We start from the raw sequence: 21,203 nt of genomic DNA, 5'->3' as shown, positions 1-21,203 counted from the left end.
GGTCTAGGTTAGGTCTGGGATTTGCTCTCATCAGGGTCATACATTCGCATATTTCTCATACTTGATGGCCAGATCCTGGGCTTTTTCTGGTTTCGATCACGTAGTAATGCGGTACCACACTAAAACAGTCCATTAAACCTGGTTTCGATCAATGTTTTAGAGGATAACGCATGTTAGGTCTAGGCCAGGCCTGGGATTTGCCCACATCAGACTCATACTTCCGCATTCTTCAAATTCTTGTGGAACAGATCCTGGGCTTTTTCTGGTTTCGATCACATAGTAATGTTGTACCACACTGAAACAGTCGACTAAACCTGGTCACGATCAATATTTTACAGGATAACGCAAGTGAGGTCTAGGTTAGGGCTGGGATTTGCTCTCATCAGGCTCATACTTTCGCATATTTCTGATACTTGATGGCCAGATTCTGGTCTTTTTCTGGTTTCGATTACGTAGTAATGCGGTACCACACTGAAACAGTCCATTAAACCTGGTTTCGGTCAATGTTTTAGAGGATAACGCATGTTAGGTCTAGGTTAGGCCTTGGATTTGCCCTCATCAGACTCATACTTTCGCATTCTTCACATACTTGTTGAACAAATCCCGGGTTTTTTCTGGTTTGGGTCACGTGGTAATGTGTTACCCCACTGAAACAGTCGACTAATCCTGGTCTCGGTCAATATTTTAGAGGTTAACTCATGTTAGGTCTAGGTTACGTCTGGGATTTGCTCTCATCAGGCTCATACATTCGCATATTTCTCATACTTGATGGCCAGATCCTGGGCTTTTTCTGGTTTGGATCACGTAGTAATGTGGTACCGCACTGAAACTGTCGACTAATCCTGGTCTCGGTCAATATTTTAGAGGATAACGCATGTTAGGTCTAGGGTAGGTCTGGGATTTGCACTCATCAGGCTCATACTTTCGCATATTTCTCATACTTGTTGGCCAGATTCTGGGCTTTTTTTGGCTTGCATCACGCAGTAATGTGGTACCACACTGAAACTGTCCATTAAACCTGGTTTCGATCAATATTTTAGAGGATAACGCATGTTAGGTCTGTGTTAGGTCTGGGATTTGCTCTCATCAGGCTCATACATTCAGATTTTCCGCATACTTGTTGGCCAGATCCTGGGCTTTTTCTGGTTTGGATCAAGTGGTATTGTGGTACCACACTGAAACAGTCCATTAAACCTGGTTTCGATCAATATTTTAGAGGATAACGCATGTTAGGTCTTGGTTCGGCCTTGGATTCGCCCTCATCAGGCTCACACGTTCGCATTCTTCACATACCTGGTGAACAGATCCTGGGCTTTTTCTGGTTTGGATCAAGTGGTAATGTGGTACCACACTGAAACAGACCATTAAACCTGGTTACGATCAATATTTTAGAGGATAACACATGTTAGGTCTAGGTGAGGCCTTGGATTTGCACTCATCAGGGTCACACTTTAGCATTCTTCACATACCTGTTGAACAGATCCAGGGTTTTTTCTGGTTTGGATCACGTGGTAATGTGTTACCCCACTGAAACAGTCGACTAATCCTGGACTCGGTAAATATTTTAGAGGTTAACTCATGTTAGGTCTAGGTTAGGTCTGGGATTTGCTCTCATCAGGCTCATACATTCGCATATTTCTCATACTTGATGGCCAGATCCTGGGCTTTTTCTGGTTTGGATCACGTAGTAATGTGGTACCACACTGAAACAGTCGACTAATCCTGATCGCGGTCAATATTTTAGAGGATAACGCATGTTAGGTCTTGGTTCGGCCTTGGATTTGCCCTCATCAGGCTTACACGATCGCATTCTTCACATACCTTGTGAACAGAACCTGGGTTTTTTGTAGTTTGGGTCAAGTGGTAATGTGGTACCACACTGAAACAGTCGATTAAACCTGGTTTCGATCGATATTTTAGAGGATAACGCATGTTAGGTCTAGGTAAGGTCTGGGATTTGCACTCATCAGGCTCATACTTTCGCATATTTCACATACTTGATGGCCAGATTCAGGGCTTTTTCTGGTTTGGATCACGTGGTAATGTGGTACCACACTGAAACAGTCGACTAAACCTGGTCTCGGTCAACATTTCAAAGGATAACTCATGTTAGGTCTAGGTTAGGTCTGGGATTTGCTCTCATCAGGCTCATACTTTCGCGTGTTTCTGATACTTGATGGCCAGATTCTGGGCTTTTTTTAGTTTGGATCACGTAGTAATGTGGTATCACACTGAAACAGTCGACTAAACCTGGTCTCGGTCAATATTTTAGAGGATAACGCATGTTAGGTCTAGGTTAGGTCTGGGATTTGCACTCATCAGGCTCATACTTTCGCATATTTCTCATACTTGATGGCCAGATTCTGGGCCTTTTTTGGTTTCGATCACGTAGTAATGCGGTACCACCGTGAAAGAGACCATTAAACCTGGTTTCGACCAATATTTTAGAGGCTAACGCATGTTAGGTCTAGGTTAGGTCTGGGATTTGCTCTCATCAGGCTCATACATTCGCATATTACTCATACTTGATGGCCAGATTCTGGGCTTTTTTTAGTTTGGATCACGCAGTAATGTGGTACCACACTGAAACAGACCATTAAACCTGGTTTCGATCAATATTTTAGAGGATAACACATGTTAGGTCTAGGTTAGGTCTGGGATTTGCACTCATCAGGCTCATACTTTCGCATATTTCTCATACTTGATGGCCAGATTCAGGGCTTTTTCTGGTTTGGATCACGTGGTAATGTGGTACCACACTGAAACAGTCGACTAAACCTGGTCTCGGTCAACATTTCTAAGGATAACTCATGTTAGGTCTAGGTTAGGTCTGGGATTTGCTCTCATCAGGCTCATACTTTCGCGTGTATCTCATATTTGATGGCCAGATCCTGGGCTTTTTCTGGTTTGGATCATGTAGTAATGTGGTACCACACTGAAACTGTCCATTAAACCTGGTTTCGATCAATATTTTAGAGGATAACGCATGTTAGGTCTATGTCAGGTCTGGGATTTGCTCTCATCAGGCTCATACTGTCGCATATTTCTCATACTTGATGGCCAGATCCTGGGCTTTTTCTGGTTTGGATCACGTAGTAATGTGGGACCACACTGAAACAGTCGATTAAACCTGGTCTCGATCAATATCTTAGAGGAAAACGCATGTTAGGTCTGGGTTAGGTCTGGGATTTGCTCTCATCAGGCTCATACATTCGCATATTTCTCATACTTGATGGCCAGATCCTGGGCTTTTTCTGGTTTGGATCACGTAGTAATGTGGTACCACACTGAAACAGTCGACTAATCCTGGTCTCGGCCAATATTTTAGAGGATAACGCATGTTAGGTCTAGGTTAGGCCTTGGATTTGCCCTCATCAGAATCATACTTTCGCATTCTTCACATACTTGTTGAACAGATCCCGGGTTTTTTCTGGTTTGGGTCACGTGGTAATGTGTTACCCCACTGAATCAGTCGACTAATCCTGGTCTCGGTCAATATTTTAGAGGTTAACTCATGTTAGGTCTAGGTTAGGTCTGGGATTTGCTCTCATCAGGCTCATACATTCGCATATTTCTCATACTTGATGGCCAGATCCTGGGCTTTTTCTGGTTTGGATCACGTAGTAATGTGGTACCGCACTGAAACTGTCGAATAATCCTGGTCTCGGTCAATATTTTAGAGGATAACGCATGTTAGGTCTAGGGTAGGTCTGGGATTTGCACTCATCAGGCTCATACTTTCGCATATTTCTCATACTTGTTGGCCAGATTCGGGGCTTTTTTTGGCTTGCATCACGTAGTAATGTGGTACCACACTGAAACTGTCCATTAAACCTGGTTTCGATCAATATTTTAGAGGATAACGCATGTTAGGTCTGTGTTAGGTCTGGGATTTGCTCTCATCAGGCTCATACATTCAGATTTTCCGCATACTTGTTGGCCAGATCCTGGGCTTTTTCTGGTTTGGATCAAGTGGTAATGTGGTACCACACTGAAACAGACCATTACACCTGGTTACGATCAATATTTTAGAGGATAACGCATGTTAGGTCTTGGTTCGGCCTTGGATTTGCCCTCATCAGGCTTACACGATCGCATTCTTCACATACCTTGTGAACAGAACCTGGGTTCTTTGTAGTTTGGGTCAAGTGGTAATGTGGTACCACACTGAAACAGTCGATTAAACCTGGTTTCGATCGATATTTTAGAGGATAACGCATGTTAGGTCTAGGTTAGGTCTGGGATTTGCTCTCATCAGGCTCATACTTTCGCATATTTCTCATACTTGATGGCCAGATCCTGGGCTTTTTCTGGTTTGGATCACGTAGTAATGTGGTACCACACTGAAACAGTCGATTAAACCTGGTTTCGATCAATATTTTAGAGGATAACGCATGTCAGGTCTATGTCAGGTCTGGGATTTGCACTCATCAGGCTCGTACTTTCGCATATTTCTCACACTTGATGGCAAGATCCTGGGCTTTTTCTGGTTTGGATCACGTAGTAATGTGGGACCACACTGAAACAGTCGATTAAACCTGGTCTCGGTCAATATTTTAGAGTATAACGCATGTTAGGTCTGGGTTAGGTCTGGGATTTGCTCCCATCAGGCTCATACTTTCGCATATTTCTGATACTTGATGGCCAGATTCTGGTCTTTTTCTGGTTTCGATCACGTAGTAATGCGGTACCACACTAAAACAGTCCATTAAACCTGGTTTCGATCAATGTTTTAGAGGATAACGCATGTTAGGTCTAGGCCAGGCCTGGGATTTGCCCACATCAGACTCATACTTCCGCATTCTTCAAATTCTTGTGGAACAGATCCTGGGCTTTTTCTGGTTTCCATCACATAGTAATGTGGTACCACACTGAAACAGTCGACTAAACCTGGTCACGATCAATATTTTAGAGGATAACGCAAGTTAGGTCTAGGTTAGGGCTGGGATTTGCTCTCATCAGGCTCATACTTTCGCATATTTCTGATACTTGATGGCCAGATTCTGGTCTTTTTCTGGTTTCGATTACGTAGTAATGCGGTACCACACTGAAACTGTCCATTAAACCTGGTTTCGGTCAATGTTTTAGAGGATAACGCATGTTAGGTCTAGGTTAGGCCTTGGATTTGCCCTCATCAGACTCATACTTTCGCATTCTTCACATACTTGTTGAACAGATCCCGGGTTTTTTCTGGTTTGGGTCACGTGGTAATGCGTTACCCCACGGAAACAGTCGACTAATCCTGGTCTCGGTCAATATTTTAGAGGATAACGCATGTTAGGTCTGTGTTAGGTCTGGGATTTGCTCTCATCAGGCTCATACATTCAGATTTTCCACATACCTGTTGGCCAGATCCTGGGCTTTTTCTGGTTTGGATCAAGTGGTATTGTGGTACCACACTGAAACAGTCCATTAAACCTGGTTTCGATGAATATTTTAGAGGATAACGCATGTTAGGTCTTGGTTCGGCCTTGGATTCGCCCTCATCAGGCTCACACGTTCGCATTCTTCACATACCTGGTGAAAAGATCCTGGGCTTTTTCTGGTTTGGATTAAGTGGTAATGTGGTACCACACTGAAACAGACCATTAAACCTGGTTACGATCAATGTTTTAGAGGATAACACATGTTAGGTCTAGGTGAGGCCTTGGATTTGCACTCATCAGGGTCACACTTTAGCATTCTTCACATACCTGTTGAACAGATCCAGGGTTTTTTCTGGTTTGGATCACGTGGTAATGTGTACCCCACTGAAACAGTCGACTAATCCTGGACTCGGTAAATATTTTAGAGGTTAACTCATGTTAGGTCTAGGTTAGGTCTGGGATTTGCTCTCATCAGGCTCATACATTCGCATATTTCTCATACTTGATGGCCAGATCCTGGGCTTTTTCTGGTTTGGATCACGTAGTAATGTGGTACCACACTGAAACAGTCGACTAATCCTGATCTCGGTCAATATTTTAGAGGATAACGCATGTTTGGTCTTGGTTCGGCCTTGGATTTGCCCTCATCAGGCTTACACGATCGCATTCTTCACATACCTTGTGAACAGAACCTGGGTTTTTTGTAGTTTGGGTCAAGTGGTAATGTGGTACCACACTGAAACAGTCGATTAAACCTGGTTTCGATCGATATTTTAGAGGATAACGCATGTTAGGTCTAGGTAAGGTCTGGGATTTGCACTCATCAGGCTCATACTTTCGCATATTTCACATACTTGATGGCCAGATTCAGGGCTTTTTCTGGTTTGGATCACGTGGTAATGTGGTACCACACTGAAACAGTCGACTAAACCTGGTCTCGGTCAACATTTCAAAGGATAACTCATGTTAGGTCTAGGTTAGGTCTGGGATTTGCTCTCATCAGGCTCATACTTTCGCGTGTTTCTGATACTTGATGGCCAGATTCTGGGCTTTTTTTAGTTTGGACCACGTAGTAATGTGGTATCACACTGAAACAGTCGACTAAACCTGGTCTCGGTCAATATTTTAGAGGATAACGCATGTTAGGTCTGTGTTAGGTCTGGGATTTGCTCTCATCAGGCTCATACATTCAGATTTTCCACATACCTGTTGGCCAGATCCTGGGCTTTTTCTGGTTTGGATCAAGTGGTATTGTGGTACCACACTGAAACAGTCCATTAAACCTGGTTTCGATGAATATTTTAGAGGATAACGCATGTTAGGTCTTGGTTCGGCCTTGGATTCGCCCTCATCAGGCTCACACGTTCGCATTCTTCACATACCTGGTGAAAAGATCCTGGGCTTTTTCTGGTTTGGATTAAGTGGTAATGTGGTACCACACTGAAACAGACCATTAAACCTGGTTACGATCAATATTTTAGAGGATAACACATGTTAGGTCTAGGTGAGGCCTTGGATTTGCACTCATCAGGGTCACACTTTAGCATTCTTCACATACCTGTTGAACAGATCCAGGGTTTTTTCTGGTTTGGATCACGTGGTAATGTGTACCCCACTGAAACAGTCGACTAATCCTGGACTCGGTAAATATTTTAGAGGTTAACTCATGTTAGGTCTAGGTTAGGTCTGGGATTTGCTCTCATCAGGCTCATACATTCGCATATTTCTCATACTTGATGGCCAGATCCTGGGCTTTTTCTGGTTTGGATCACGTAGTAATGTGGTACCACACTGAAACAGTCGACTAATCCTGATCTCGGTCAATATTTTAGAGGATAACGCATGTTTGGTCTTGGTTCGGCCTTGGATTTGCCCTCATCAGGCTTACACGATCGCATTCTTCACATACCTTGTGAACAGAACCTGGGTTTTTTGTAGTTTGGGTCAAGTGGTAATGTGGTACCACACTGAAACAGTCGATTAAACCTGGTTTCGATCGATATTTTAGAGGATAACGCATGTTAGGTCTAGGTAAGGTCTGGGATTTGCACTCATCAGGCTCATACTTTCGCATATTTCACATACTTGATGGCCAGATTCAGGGCTTTTTCTGGTTTGGATCACGTGGTAATGTGGTACCACACTGAAACAGTCGACTAAACCTGGTCTCGGTCAACATTTCAAAGGATAACTCATGTTAGGTCTAGGTTAGGTCTGGGATTTGCTCTCATCAGGCTCATACTTTCGCGTGTTTCTGATACTTGATGGCCAGATTCTGGGCTTTTTTTAGTTTGGACCACGTAGTAATGTGGTATCACACTGAAACAGTCGACTAAACCTGGTCTCGGTCAATATTTTAGAGGATAACGCATGTTAGGTCTAGGTTAGGTCTGGGATTTGCACTCATCAGGCTCATACTTTCGCATATTTCTCATACTTGATGGCCAGATTCTGGGCCTTTTTTGGTTTCGATCACGTAGTAATGCGGTACCACCGTGAAAGAGACCATTAAACCTGGTTTCGACCAATATTTTAGAGGCTAACGCATGTTAGGTCTGGGTTAGGTCTGGGATTTGCTCTCATCAGGCTCATACATTCGCATATTTCTCATACTTGATGGCCAGATCCTGGGCTTTTTCTGGTTTGGATCACGTAGTAATGTGGTACCACACTGAAACAGTCGACTAATCCTGGTCTCGGCCAATATTTTAGAGGATAACGCATGTTAGGTCTAGGTTAGGTCTGGGATTTGCACTCATCAGGCTCATACTTTCGCATATTTCTCATACTTGTTGGCCTGATCCTCGGCTTTTTTTGGCTTGGATCACGTAGTAATGTGGGACCACACTGAAACAGTCGATTAAACCTGGTTTCGATCAATATTTTAGAGGATAACGCAAGTTAGGTCTAGGTTAGGGCTGGGATTTGCTCTCATCAGGCTCATACTTTCGCATATTTCTGATACTTGATGGCCAGATTCTGGTCTTTTTCTGGTTTCGATCACGTAGTAATGGGGTACCACACTGAAACAGTCCATTAAACCTGGTTTCGATCAATGTTTTAGAGGATAACGCATGATAGGTCTAGGCCAGGCCTGGGATTTGCCCACATCAGACTCATACTTCCGCATTCTTCAAATTCTTGTGGAACAGATCCTGGGCTTTTTCTGGTTTCGATCACATAGTAATGTGGTACCACACTGAAACAGTCGACTAAACCTGGTCACGATCAATATTTTAGAGGATAACGCAAGTTAGGTCTAGGTTAGGGCTGGGAATTGCTCTCATCAGGCTCATACTTTCGCATATTTCTGATACTTGATGGCCAGATTCTGGTCTTTTTCTGGTCTCGATCACGTAGTAATGCGGTACCACACTGAAACAGTCCATTAAACCTGGTTTCGATCAATGTTTTAGAGGATAACGCATGTTAGGTCTAGGTTAGGCCTTGGATTTGCCCTCATCAGACTCATTCTTTCGCATTCTTCACATACTTGTTGAACAGATCCCGGGTTTTTTCTGGTTTGGGTCACGTGGTAATGTGTTACCCCACTGAAACAGTCCATTAAGCCAAGTCTGGGTCAACATTTCAAAGGATAACTCATGTTAGGTCCAGGTTAGGTCTGGCATTTGCACTCATCAGGCTCATACATTCGCATATTTCTCATACTTGAAGGCCAGATCCTGGGCTTCTTCTGGTTTGGATCACGTAGTAATGTGGTACCACACTGAAACAGTCGACTAATCCTGGTCTCGGTCAGTATTTTAGAGGATAACGCATGTTAGGTCTAGGTTAGGTCTGGGATTTGCACTCATCAGGCTCATACTTTCGCATATTTCTGATACTTGATGGCCAGATTCTGGTCTTATTCAGGTTTCGATCACGTAGTAATGCGGTACCACACTGAAACAGTCCATTAAACCTGGTTTCGATCAATGTTTTAGAGGATAACGCATGTTAGGTCTAGGTTAGGCCTTGGATTTGCCCTCGTCAGACTCATACTTTCGCATTCTTCACATACTTGTTGAACAGATCCCGGGTTTTTTCTGGTTTGGGTCACGTGGTAATGTGTTACCCCACTGAAACAGTCGACTAATCCTGGTCTCGGTCAATATTTTAGAGGTTAACTAATGTTAGGTCTAGGTTAGGTCTGGGATTTGCTCTCATCAGGCTCATACATTCGCATATTTCTCATACTTGATGGCCAGATCCTGGGCTTTTTCTGGTTTGGATCACGTAGTAATGTGGTACCGCACTGAAACTGTCGAATAATCCTGGTCTCGGTCAATATTTTAGAGGATAATGCATGTTAGGTCTAGGGTAGGTCTGGGATTTGCTCTCATCAGGCTCATACATTCAGATTTTCCGCATACTTGTTGGCCAGATCCTGGGCTTTTTCTGGTTTGGATCAAGTGGTAATGTGGTACCACACTGAAACAGACCATTAAACCTGGTTACGATCAATATTTTAGAGGATAACACATGTTAGGTCTAGGTGAGGCCTTGGATTTGCACTCATCAGGGTCACACTTTAGCATTCTTCACATACCTGTTGAACAGATCCAGGGTTTTTTCTGGTTTGGATCACGTGGTAACGTGTTACCCCACTGAAACAGTCGACTAATCCTGGACTCGGTCAATATTTTAGAGGTTAACTCATGTTAGGTCTAGGTTAGGTCTGGGGTTTGCTCTCATCAGGCTCATACATTCGCATATTTCTCATACTTGATGGCCAGATCCTGGGCTTTTTCTGGTTTGGATCACGTAGTAATGTGGTACCACACTGAAACAGTCGACTAATCCTGGTCTCGGTCAATATTTTAGAGGATAACGCATGTTATGTCTTGGTTCGGCCTTGGATTTGCCCTCATCAGGCTTACACGATCGCATTCTTCACATACCTTGTGAACAGAACCTGGGTTTTTTGTAGTTTGGGTCAAGTGGTAATGTGGTACCACACTGAAACAGTCGATTAAACCTGGTTTCGATCGATATTTTAGAGGATAACGCATGTTAGGTCTAGGTTAGGTCTGGGATTAGCTCTCATCAGGCTCATACTTTCGCATATTTCTCATACTTGATGGCCAGATCCTGGGCTTTTTCTGGTTTGGATCACGTAGTAATGTGGTACCACACTGAAACAGTCGATTAAACCTGGTTTCGATCAATATTTTAGAGGATAACGCATGTCAGGTCTATGTCAGGTCTGGGATTTGCACTCATCAGGCTCATACTTTCGCATATTTCTCATACTTGATGGCAAGATCCTGGGCTTTTTTTGGTTTGGATCACGTAGTAATGTGGGACCACACTGAAACAGTCGATTAAACCTGGTCTCGGTCAATATTTTAGAGTATAACGCATGTTAGGTCTGGGTTAGGTCTGGGATTTGCTCCCATCAGGCTCATACTTTCGCATATTTCTGATACTTGATGGCCAGATTCTGGGCTTTTTCTGGTTTGGATCACGTAGTAATGTGGTACCGCACTGAAACTGTCGAATAATCCTGGTCTCGGTCAATATTTTAGAGGCTAACGCATGTTAGGTCTAGGGTAGGTCTGGGATTTGCAATCATCAGGCTCATACTTTCGCATATTTCTCATACTTGTTGGCCAGATTCTGGGCTTTTTTTGGCTTGCATCACGTAGTAATGTGGTACCACACTGAAACTGTCCATTAAACCTGGTTTCGATCAATATTTTAGAGGATAACGCATGTTAGGTCTGTGTTAGGTCTGGGATTTGCTCTCATCAGGCTCATACATTCAGATTTTCCGCATACTTGTTGGCCAGATCCTGGGCTTTTTCTGGTTTGGATCAAGTGGTAATGTGGTACCACACTGAAACAGACCATTAAACCTGGTTACGATCAATATTTTAGAGGATAACACATGTTAGGTCTAGGTGAGGCCTTGGATTTGCACTCATCAGGGTCACACTTTAGCATTCTTCACATACCTGTTGAACAGATCCAGGGTTTTTTCTGGTTTGGATCACGTGGTAACGTGTTACCCCACTGAAACAGTCGACTAATCCTGGACTCGGTCAATATTTTAGAGGTTAACTCATGTTAGGTCTAGGTTAGGTCTGGGGTTTGCTCTCATCAGGCTCATACATTCGCATATTTCTCATACTTGATGGCCAGATCCTGGGCTTTTTCTGGTTTGGATCACGTAGTAATGTGGTACCACACTGAAACAGTCGACTAATCCTGGTCTCGGTCAATATTTTAGAGGATAACGCATGTTATGTCTTGGTTCGGCCTTGGATTTGCCCTCATCAGGCTTACACGATCGCATTCTTCACATACCTTGTGAACAGAACCTGGGTTTTTTGTAGTTTGGGTCAAGTGGTAATGTGGTACCACACTGAAACAGTCGATTAAACCTGGTTTCGATCGATATTTTAGAGGATAACGCATGTTAGGTCTAGGTTAGGTCTGGGATTTGCTCTCATCAGGCTCATACTTTCGCATATTTCTCATACTTGATGGCCAGATCCTGGGCATTTTCTGGTTTGGATCACGTAGTAATGTGGTACCACACTGAAACAGTCGATTAAACCTGGTTTCGATCAATATTTTAGAGGATAACGCATGTCAGGTCTATGTCAGGTCTGGGATTTGCACTCATCAGGCTCATACTTTCGCATATTTCTCATACTTGATGGCAAGATCCTGGGCTTTTTTTGGTTTGGATCACGTAGTAATGTGGGACCACACTGAAACAGTCGATTAAACCTGGTCTCGGTCAATATTTTAGAGTATAACGCATGTTAGGTCTGGGTTAGGTCTGGGATTTGCTCCCATCAGGCTCATACCTTCGCATATTTCTGATACTTGATGGCCAGATTCTGGTCTTTTTCTGGTTTCGACCACGTAGTAATGCGGTACCACACTGAAACAGTCCATTAAACCTGGTTTCGATCAATGTTTTAGAGGATAACGCATGTTAGGTCTAGGCCAGGCCTGGGATTTGCCCACATCAGACTCATACTTCCGCATTCTTCAAATTCTTGTGGAACAGATCCTGGGCTTTTTCTGGTTTCGATCACATAGTAATGTGGTACCACACTGAAACAGTCGACTAAACCTGGTCACGATCAATATTTTAGAGGATAACGCAAGTTAGGTCTAGGTTAGGGCTGGGATTTGCTCTCATCAGGCTCATACTTTCGCAAACTTCACATACTTGTTGAACAGATCCCGGGTTTTTTCTGGTTTGGGTCACGTGGTAATGTGTTACCCCACTGAAACAGTCGACTAATCCTGGTCTCGGTCAATATTTTAGAGGTTAACGCATGTTAGGTCTAGGTTAGGTCTGGGATTTGCACACATCAGGCTCATACTTTCGCATATTTCTGATACTTGATGGCCAGATTCTGGTCTTATTCAGGTTTCGATCACGTAGTAATGCGGTACCACACTGAAACAGTCCATTAAACCTGGTTTCGATCAATGTTTTAGAGGATAACGCATGTTAGGTCTAGGTTAGGCCTTGGATTTGCCCTCGTCAGACTCATACTTTCGCATTCTTCACATACTTGTTGAACAGATCCCGGGTTTTTTCTGGTTTGGGTCACGTGGTAATGTGTTACCCCACTGAAACAGTCGACTAATCCTGGTCTCGGTCAATATTTTAGAGGTTAACTCATGTTAGGTCTAGGTTAGGTCTGGGATTTGCTCTCATCAGGCTCATACATTCGCATATTTCTCATACTTGATGGCCAGATCCTGGGCTTTTTCTGGTTTGGATCACGTAGTAATGTGGTACCGCACTGAAACTGTCGAATAATCCTGGTCTCGGTCAATATTTTAGAGGATAACGCATGTTAGGTCTAGGGTAGGTCTGGGATTTGCACTCATCAGGCTCATACTTTCGCATATTTCTCATACTTGTTGGCCAGATTCTGGGCTTTTTTTGGCTTGCATCACGTAGTAATGTGGTACCACACTGAAACTGTCCATTAAACCTGGTTTCGATCAATATTTTAGAGGATAACGCATGTTATGTCTTGGTTCAGCCTTGGATTTGCCCTCATCAGGCTTACACGATCGCATTCTTCACATACCTTGTGAACAGAACCTGGGTTTTTTGTAGTTTGGGTCAAGTGGTAATGTGGTACCACACTGAAACAGTCGATTAAACCTGGTTTCGATCGATATTTTAGAGGATAACGCATGTTAGGTCTAGGTTAGGTCTGGGATTTGCTCTCATCAGGCTCATACTTTCGCATATTTCTCATACTTGATGGCCAGATCCTGGGCTTTTTCTGGTTTGGATCACGTAGTAATGTGGTACCACACTGAAACAGTCCATTAAACCTGGTTTCGATCAATGTTTTAGAGGATAACGCATGTTAGGTCTAGGCCAGGCCTGGGATTTGCCCACATCAGACTCATACTTCCGCATTCTTCAAATTCTTGTGGAACAGATCCTGGGCTTTTTCTGGTTTCGATCACATAGTAATGTGGTACCACACTGAAACAGTCGACTAAACCTGGTCACGATCAATATTTTAGAGGATAACGCAAGTTAGGTCTAGGTTAGGGCTGGGATTTGCTCTCATCAGGCTCATACTTTCGCAAACTTCACATACTTGTTGAACAGATCCCGGGTTTTTTCTGGTTTGGGTCCCGTGGTAATGTGTTACCCCACTGAAACAGTCGACTAATCCTGGTCTCGGTCAATATTTTAGAGGTTAACTCATGTTAGGTCTAGGTTAGGTCTGGGATTTGCTCTCATCAGGCTCATACATGCGCATATTTCTGATACTTGATGGCCAGATTCTGGTCTTTTTCTGGTTTCGATTACGTAGTAATGCGGTACCACACTGAAACAGTCCATTAAACCTGGTTTCGGTCAATGTTTTAGAGGATAACGCATGTTAGGTCTAGGTTAGGCCTTGGATTTGCCCTCATCAGACTCATACTTTCGCATACTTCACATACTTGTTGAACAGATCCCGGGTTTTTTCTGGTTTGGGTCACGTGGTAATGTGTTACCCCACTGAATCAGTCGACTAATCCTGGTCTCGGTCAATATTTTAGAGGTTAACTCATGTTAGGTCTAGGTTAGGTCTGGGATTTGCTCTCATCAGGCTCATACATTCGCATATTTCTCATACTTGATGGCCAGATCCTGGGCTTTTTCTGGTTTGGATCACGTAGTAATGTGGTACCACACTGAAACTGTCCATTAAACCTGGTTTCGATCAATATTTTAGAGGATAACGCATGTTAGGTCTGTGTTAGGTCTGCGATTTGCTCTCATCAGGCTCATACATTCGCATATTTCTCATACTTGATGGCCAGATCCTGGGCTTTTTCTGGTTTGGATCACGTAGTAATGTGGTACCGCACTGAAACTGTCGACTAATCCTGGTCTCGGCCAATGTTTTAGAGGATAACGCATGTTAGGTCTAGGGTAGGTCTGGGATTTGCACTCATCAGGCTCATACTTTCGCATATTTCTCATACTTGTTGGCCAGATTCTGGGCTTTTTTTGGCTTGCATCACGTAGTAATGTGGTATCACACTGAAACTGTCCATTAAACCTGGTTTCGATCAATATTTTAGAGGATAACGCATGTTAGGTCTGTGTTAGGTCTGGGATTTGCTCTCATCAGGCTCATACATTCAGATTTTCCGCATACTTGTTGGCCAGATCCTGGGCTTTTTCTGGTTTGGATCAAGTGGTATTGTGGTACCACACTGAAACAGTCCATTAAACCTGGTTTCGATCAATATTTTAGAGGATAACGCATGTTAGGTCTTGGTTCGGCCTTGGATTCGCCCTCATCAGGCTCACACGTTCGCATTCTTCACATACCTGGTGAACAGATCCTGGGCTTTTTCTGGTTTGGATCAAGTGGTAATGTGGTACCACACTGAAACAGACCATTAAACCTGGTTACGATCAATATTTTAGAGGATAACACATGTTAGGTCTAGGTGAGGCCTTGGATTTGCACTCATCAGGGTCACACTTTAGCATTCTTCACATACCTGTTGAACAGATCCAGGGTTTTTTCTGGTTTGGATCACGTGGTTATGTGTTACCCCACTGAAACAGTCGACTAATCCTGGACTCGGTAAATATTTTAGAGTTAACTCATGTTAGGTCTAGGTTAGGTCTGGGATTTGCTCTCATCAGGCTCATACATTCGCATATTTCTCATACTTGGTGGCCAGATCCTGGGCTTTTTCTGGTTTGGATCACGTAGCAATGTGGTACCACACTGAAACAGTCGACTGATCCTGATCTCGGTCAATATTTTAGAGGATAACGCATGTTAGGTCTTGGTTCGGCCTTGGATTTGCCCTCATCAGGCTTACACGATCGCATTCTTCACATACCTTGTGAACAGAACCTGGGTTTTTTGTAGTTTGGGTCAAGTGGTAATGTGGTACCACACTGAAACAGTCGATTAAACCTGGTTTCGATCGATATTTTAGAGGATAACGCATGTTAGGTCTAGGTAAGGTCTGGGATTTGCACTCATCAGGCTCATACTTTCGCATATTTCACATACTTGATGGCCAGATTCAGGGCTTTTTCTGGTTTGGATCACGCGGTAATGTGGTACCACACTGAAACAGTCGACTAAACCTGGTCTCGGTCAACATTTCAAAGGATAACTCATGTTAGGTCTAGGTTAGGTCTGGGATTTGCTCTCATCAGGCTCATACTTTCGCGTGTTTCTGATACTTGATGGCCAGATTCTGGGCTTTTTTTAGTTTGGATCACGTAGTAATGTGGTATCACACTGAAACAGTCGACTAAACCTGGACTCGGTCAATATTTTAGAGGATAACGCATGTTAGGTCTAGGTTAGGTCTGGGATTTGCACTCATCAGGCTCAGACTTTCGCATATTTCTCATACTTGATGGCCAGATTCTGGGCCTTTTTTGGTTTCGATCACGTAGTAATGCGGTACCACCGTGAAAGAGACCATTAAACCTGGTTTCGACCAATATTTTAGAGGCTAACGCATGTTAGGTCTTTGTTAGGTCCGGGATTTGCCCTCATCAGGCTCACACTTTCGCATTCTTCACATACCTGTTGAACAGATCCAGGGTTTTTTCTGGTTTGGATCACGTGGTAATGTGGTACCACACTGAAACAGTCCATTAAACCTAGTCTGGGTCAACATTTCAAAGGATAACTCACGTTAGGTCTAGGTTAGGTCTGGGATTTGCACTCATCAGGCTCATACATTCGCATATTACTCATACTTGATGGCCAGATTCTGGGCTTTTTTTAGTTTGGATCACGCAGTAATGTGGTACCACACTGAAACAGACCATTAAACCTGGTTTCGATCAATATTTTAGAGGATAACACATGTTAGGTCTAGGTTAGGTCTGGGATTTGCACTCATCAGGCTCATACTTTCGCATATTTCTCATACTTGATGGCCAGATTCAGGGCTTTTTCTGGTTTGGATCACGTGGTAATGTGGTACCACACTGAAACAGTCGACTAAACCTGGTCTCGGTCAACATTTCAAAGGATAACTCATGTTAGGTCTAGGTTAGGTCTGGGATTTGCTCTCATCAGGCTCATACTTTCGCGTGTATCTCATATTTGATAGCCAGATCCAGGGCTTTTTCTGGTTTGGATCACGTAGTAATGTGGTACCACACTGAAACTGTCCATTAAACCTGGTTTCGATCAATATTTTAGAGGATAACGCATGTTAGGTCTATGTCAGGTCTGGGATTTGCTCTCATCAGTCTCATACTTTCGCATTTTTTACATCCTTGTTGGCCAGATCCTGGGTTTTTTCTGGTTTGGATCACATAGTAATGTGGTACCACACTGAAACTGTCCATTAAACCTGGCTTCGATCAATATCTTAGAGGAAAACGCATGTTAGGTCTGGGTTAGGTCTGGGACTTGCTCTCATCAGGCTCATACATTCGCATATTTCTCATACTTGATGGCCAGATCCTGGGCTTTTTCTGGTTTGGATCACGTAGTAATGTGGTACCACACTGAAACAGTCGACTAATCCTGGTCTCGGCCAATATTTTAGAGGATAACGCATGTTAGGTCTAGGTTAGGTCTGGGATTTGCACTCATCAGGCTCATACTTTCGCATATTTCTCATACTTGTTGGCCTGATTCTCGGCTTTTTTTGGCTTGGATCACGTAGTAATGTGGGACCACACTGAAACAGTCGATTAAACCTGGTCTCGATCAATATTTTAGAGGATAACGCATGTTAGGTCTGTGTTAGGTCTGGGATTTGCTCTCATCAGGCTCACACATTCGCATATTTCTCATACTTGATGGCCAGATCCTGGGCTTTTTCTGGTTTGGATCACGTAGTAATGTGGTACCGCACTGAAACTGTCGACTAATCCTGGTCTCGGCCAATATTTTAGAGGATAACGCATGTTAGGTCTAGGGTAGGTCTGGGATTTGCACTCATCAGGCTCATACTTTCGCATATTTCTCATACTTGTTGGCCAGATTCTGGGCTTTTTTTGGCTTGCATCACGTAGTAATGTGGTATCACACTGAAACTGTCCATTAAACCTGGTTTCGATCAATATTTTAGAGGATAACGCATGTTAGGTCTGTGTTAGGTCTGGGATTTGCTCTCATCAGGCTCATACATTCAGATTTTCCGCATACTTGTTGGCCAGATCCTGGGCTTTTTCTGGTTTGGATCAAGTGGTATTGTGGTACCACACTGAAACAGTCCATTAAACCTGGTTTCGATCAATATTTTAGAGGATAACGCATGTTAGGTCTTGGTTCGGCCTTGGATTCGCCCTCATCAGGCTCACACGTTCGCATTCTTCACATACCTGGTGAACAGATCCTGGGCTTTTTCTGGTTTGGATCAAGTGGTAATGTGGTACCACACTGAAACAGACCATTAAACCTGGTTACGATCAATATTTTAGAGGATAACACATGTTAGGTCTAGGTGAGGCCTTGGATTTGCACTCATCAGGGTCACACTTTAGCATTCTTCACATACCTGTTGAACAGATCCAGGGGTTTTTTCTGGTTTGGATCACGTGGTTATGTGTTACCCCACTGAAACAGTCGACTAATCCTGGACTCGGTAAATATTTTAGAGTTAACTCATGTTAGGTCTAGGTTAGGTCTGGGATTTGCTCTCATCAGGCTCATACATTCGCATATTTCTCATACTTGATGGCCAGATCCTGGGCTTTTTCTGGTTTGGATCACGTAGCAATGTGGTACCACACTGAAACAGTCGACTGATCCTGATCTCGGTCAATATTTTAGAGGATAACGCATGTTAGGTCTTGGTTCGGCCTTGGATTTGCCCTCATCAGGCTTACACGATCGCATTCTTCACATACCTTGTGAACAGAACCTGGGTTTTTTGTAGTTTGGGTCAAGTGGTAATGTGGTACCACACTGAAACAGTCGATTAAACCTGGTTTCGATCGATATTTTAGAGGATAACGCATGTTAGGTCTAGGTAAGGTCTGGGATTTGCACTCATCAGGCTCATACTTTCGCATATTTCACATACTTGATGGCCAGATTCAGGGCTTTTTCTGGTTTGGATCACGCGGTAATGTGGTACCACACTGAAACAGTCGACTAAACCTGGTCTCGGTCAACATTTCAAAGGATAACTCATGTTAGGTCTAGGTTAGGTCTGGGATTTGCTCTCATCAGGCTCATACTTTCGCGTGTTTCTGATACTTGATGGCCAGATTCTGGGCTTTTTTTAGTTTGGATCACGTAGTAATGTGGTATCACACTGAAACAGTCGACTAAACCTGGACTCGGTCAATATTTTAGAGGATAACGCATGTTATGTCTAGGTTAGGTCTGGGATTTGCACTCATCAGGCTCAGACTTTCGCATATTTCTCATACTTGATGGCCAGATTCTGGGCCTTTTTTGGTTTCGATCACGTAGTAATGCGGTACCACCGTGAAAGAGACCATTAAACCTGGTTTCGACCAATATTTTAGAGGCTAACGCATGTTAGGTCTTTGTTAGGTCCGGGATTTGCCCTCATCAGGCTCACACTTTCGCATTCTTCACATACCTGTTGAACAGATCCAGGGTTTTTTCTGGTTTGGATCACGTGGTAATGTGGTACCACACTGAAACAGTCCATTAAACCTAGTCTGGGTCAACATTTCAAAGGATAACTCACGTTAGGTCTAGGTTAGGTCTGGGATTTGCACTCATCAGGCTCATACATTCGCATATTACTCATACTTGTTGGCCAGATTCTGGGCTTTTTTTAGTTTGGATCACGCAGTAATGTGGTACCACACTGAAACAGACCATTAAACCTGGTTTCGATCAATATTTTAGAGGATAACACATGTTAGGTCTAGGTTAGGTCTGGGATTTGCACTCATCAGGCTCATACTTTCGCATATTTCTCATACTTGATGGCCAGATTCAGGGCTTTTTCTGGTTTGGATCACGTGGTAATGTGGTACCACACTGAAACAGTCGACTAAACCTGGTCTCGGTCAACATTTCAAAGGATAACTCATGTTAGGTCTAGGTTAGGTCTGGGATTTGCTCTCATCAGGCTCATACTTTCGCGTGTATCTCATATTTGATAGCCAGATCCAGGGCTTTTTCTGGTTTGGATCACGTAGTAATGTGGTACCACACTGAAACTGTCCATTAAACCTGGTTTCGATCAATATTTTAGAGGATAACGCATGTTAGGTCTATGTCAGGTCTGGGATTTGCTCTCATCAGTCTCATACTTTCGCATTTTTTACATCCTTGTTGGCCAGATCCTGGGTTTTTTCTGGTTTGGATCACATAGTAATGGGGTACCACACTGAAACTGTCCATTAAACCTGGTTTCGATCAATATCTTAGAGGAAAACGCATGTTAGGTCTGGGTTAGGTCTGGGATTTGCTCTCATCAGGCCCATACATTCGCATATTTCTCATACTTGATGGCCAGATCCTGGGCTTTTTCTGGTTTGGATCACGTAGTAATGTGGTACCACACTGAAACAGTCGACTAATCCTGGTCTCGGCCAATATTTTAGAGGATAACGCATGTTAGGTCTAGGTTAGGTCTGGGATTTGCACTCATCAGGCTCATACTTTCGCATATTTCTCATACTTGTTGGCCTGATTCTCGGCTTTTTTTGGCTTGGATCACGTAGTAATGTGGGACCACACTGAAACAGTCGATTAAACCTGGTCTCGATCAATATTTTAGAGGATAACGCAAGTTAGGTCTAGGTTAGGGCTGGGATTTGCTCTCATCAGGCTCATACTTTCGCATATTTCTGATACTTGATGGCCAGATTCTGGTCTTTTTCTGGTCTCGATCACGTAGTAATGCGGTACCACACTGAAACAGTCCATTGAACCTGGTTTCGATCAATGTTTTAGAGGATAACGCATGTTAGGTCTAGGTTAGGCCTTGGATTTGCCCTCATCAGACTCATACTTTCGCATTCTTCAAATTCTTGTGGAACAGATCCTGGGCTTTTTCTGGTTTCGATCACATAGTAATGTGGTACCACACTGAAACAGTCGACTAAACCTGGTCACGATCAATATTTTAGAGGATAACGCAAGTTAGGTCGAGGTTAGGGCTGGGATTTGCTCTCATCAGGCTCATACTTTCGCATATTTCTGATACTTGATGGCCAGATTCTGGTCTTTTTCTGGTCTCGATCACGTAGTAATGCGGTACCACACTGAAACAGTCCATTAAACCTGGTTTCGATCAATGTTTTAGAGGATAACGCATGTTAGGTCTAGGTTAGGCCTTGGATTTGCCCTCATCAGACTCATACTTTCGCATTCTTCACATACTTGTTGAACAGATCCCGGGTTTTTT

This window comes from Colletes latitarsis, chromosome 1, assembly GCF_051014445.1.
Source record: "Colletes latitarsis isolate SP2378_abdomen chromosome 1, iyColLati1, whole genome shotgun sequence".
Lineage (NCBI taxonomy): Eukaryota > Metazoa > Arthropoda > Insecta > Hymenoptera > Colletidae > Colletes > Colletes latitarsis.
This window is presented reverse-complemented; position numbering follows the sequence as displayed.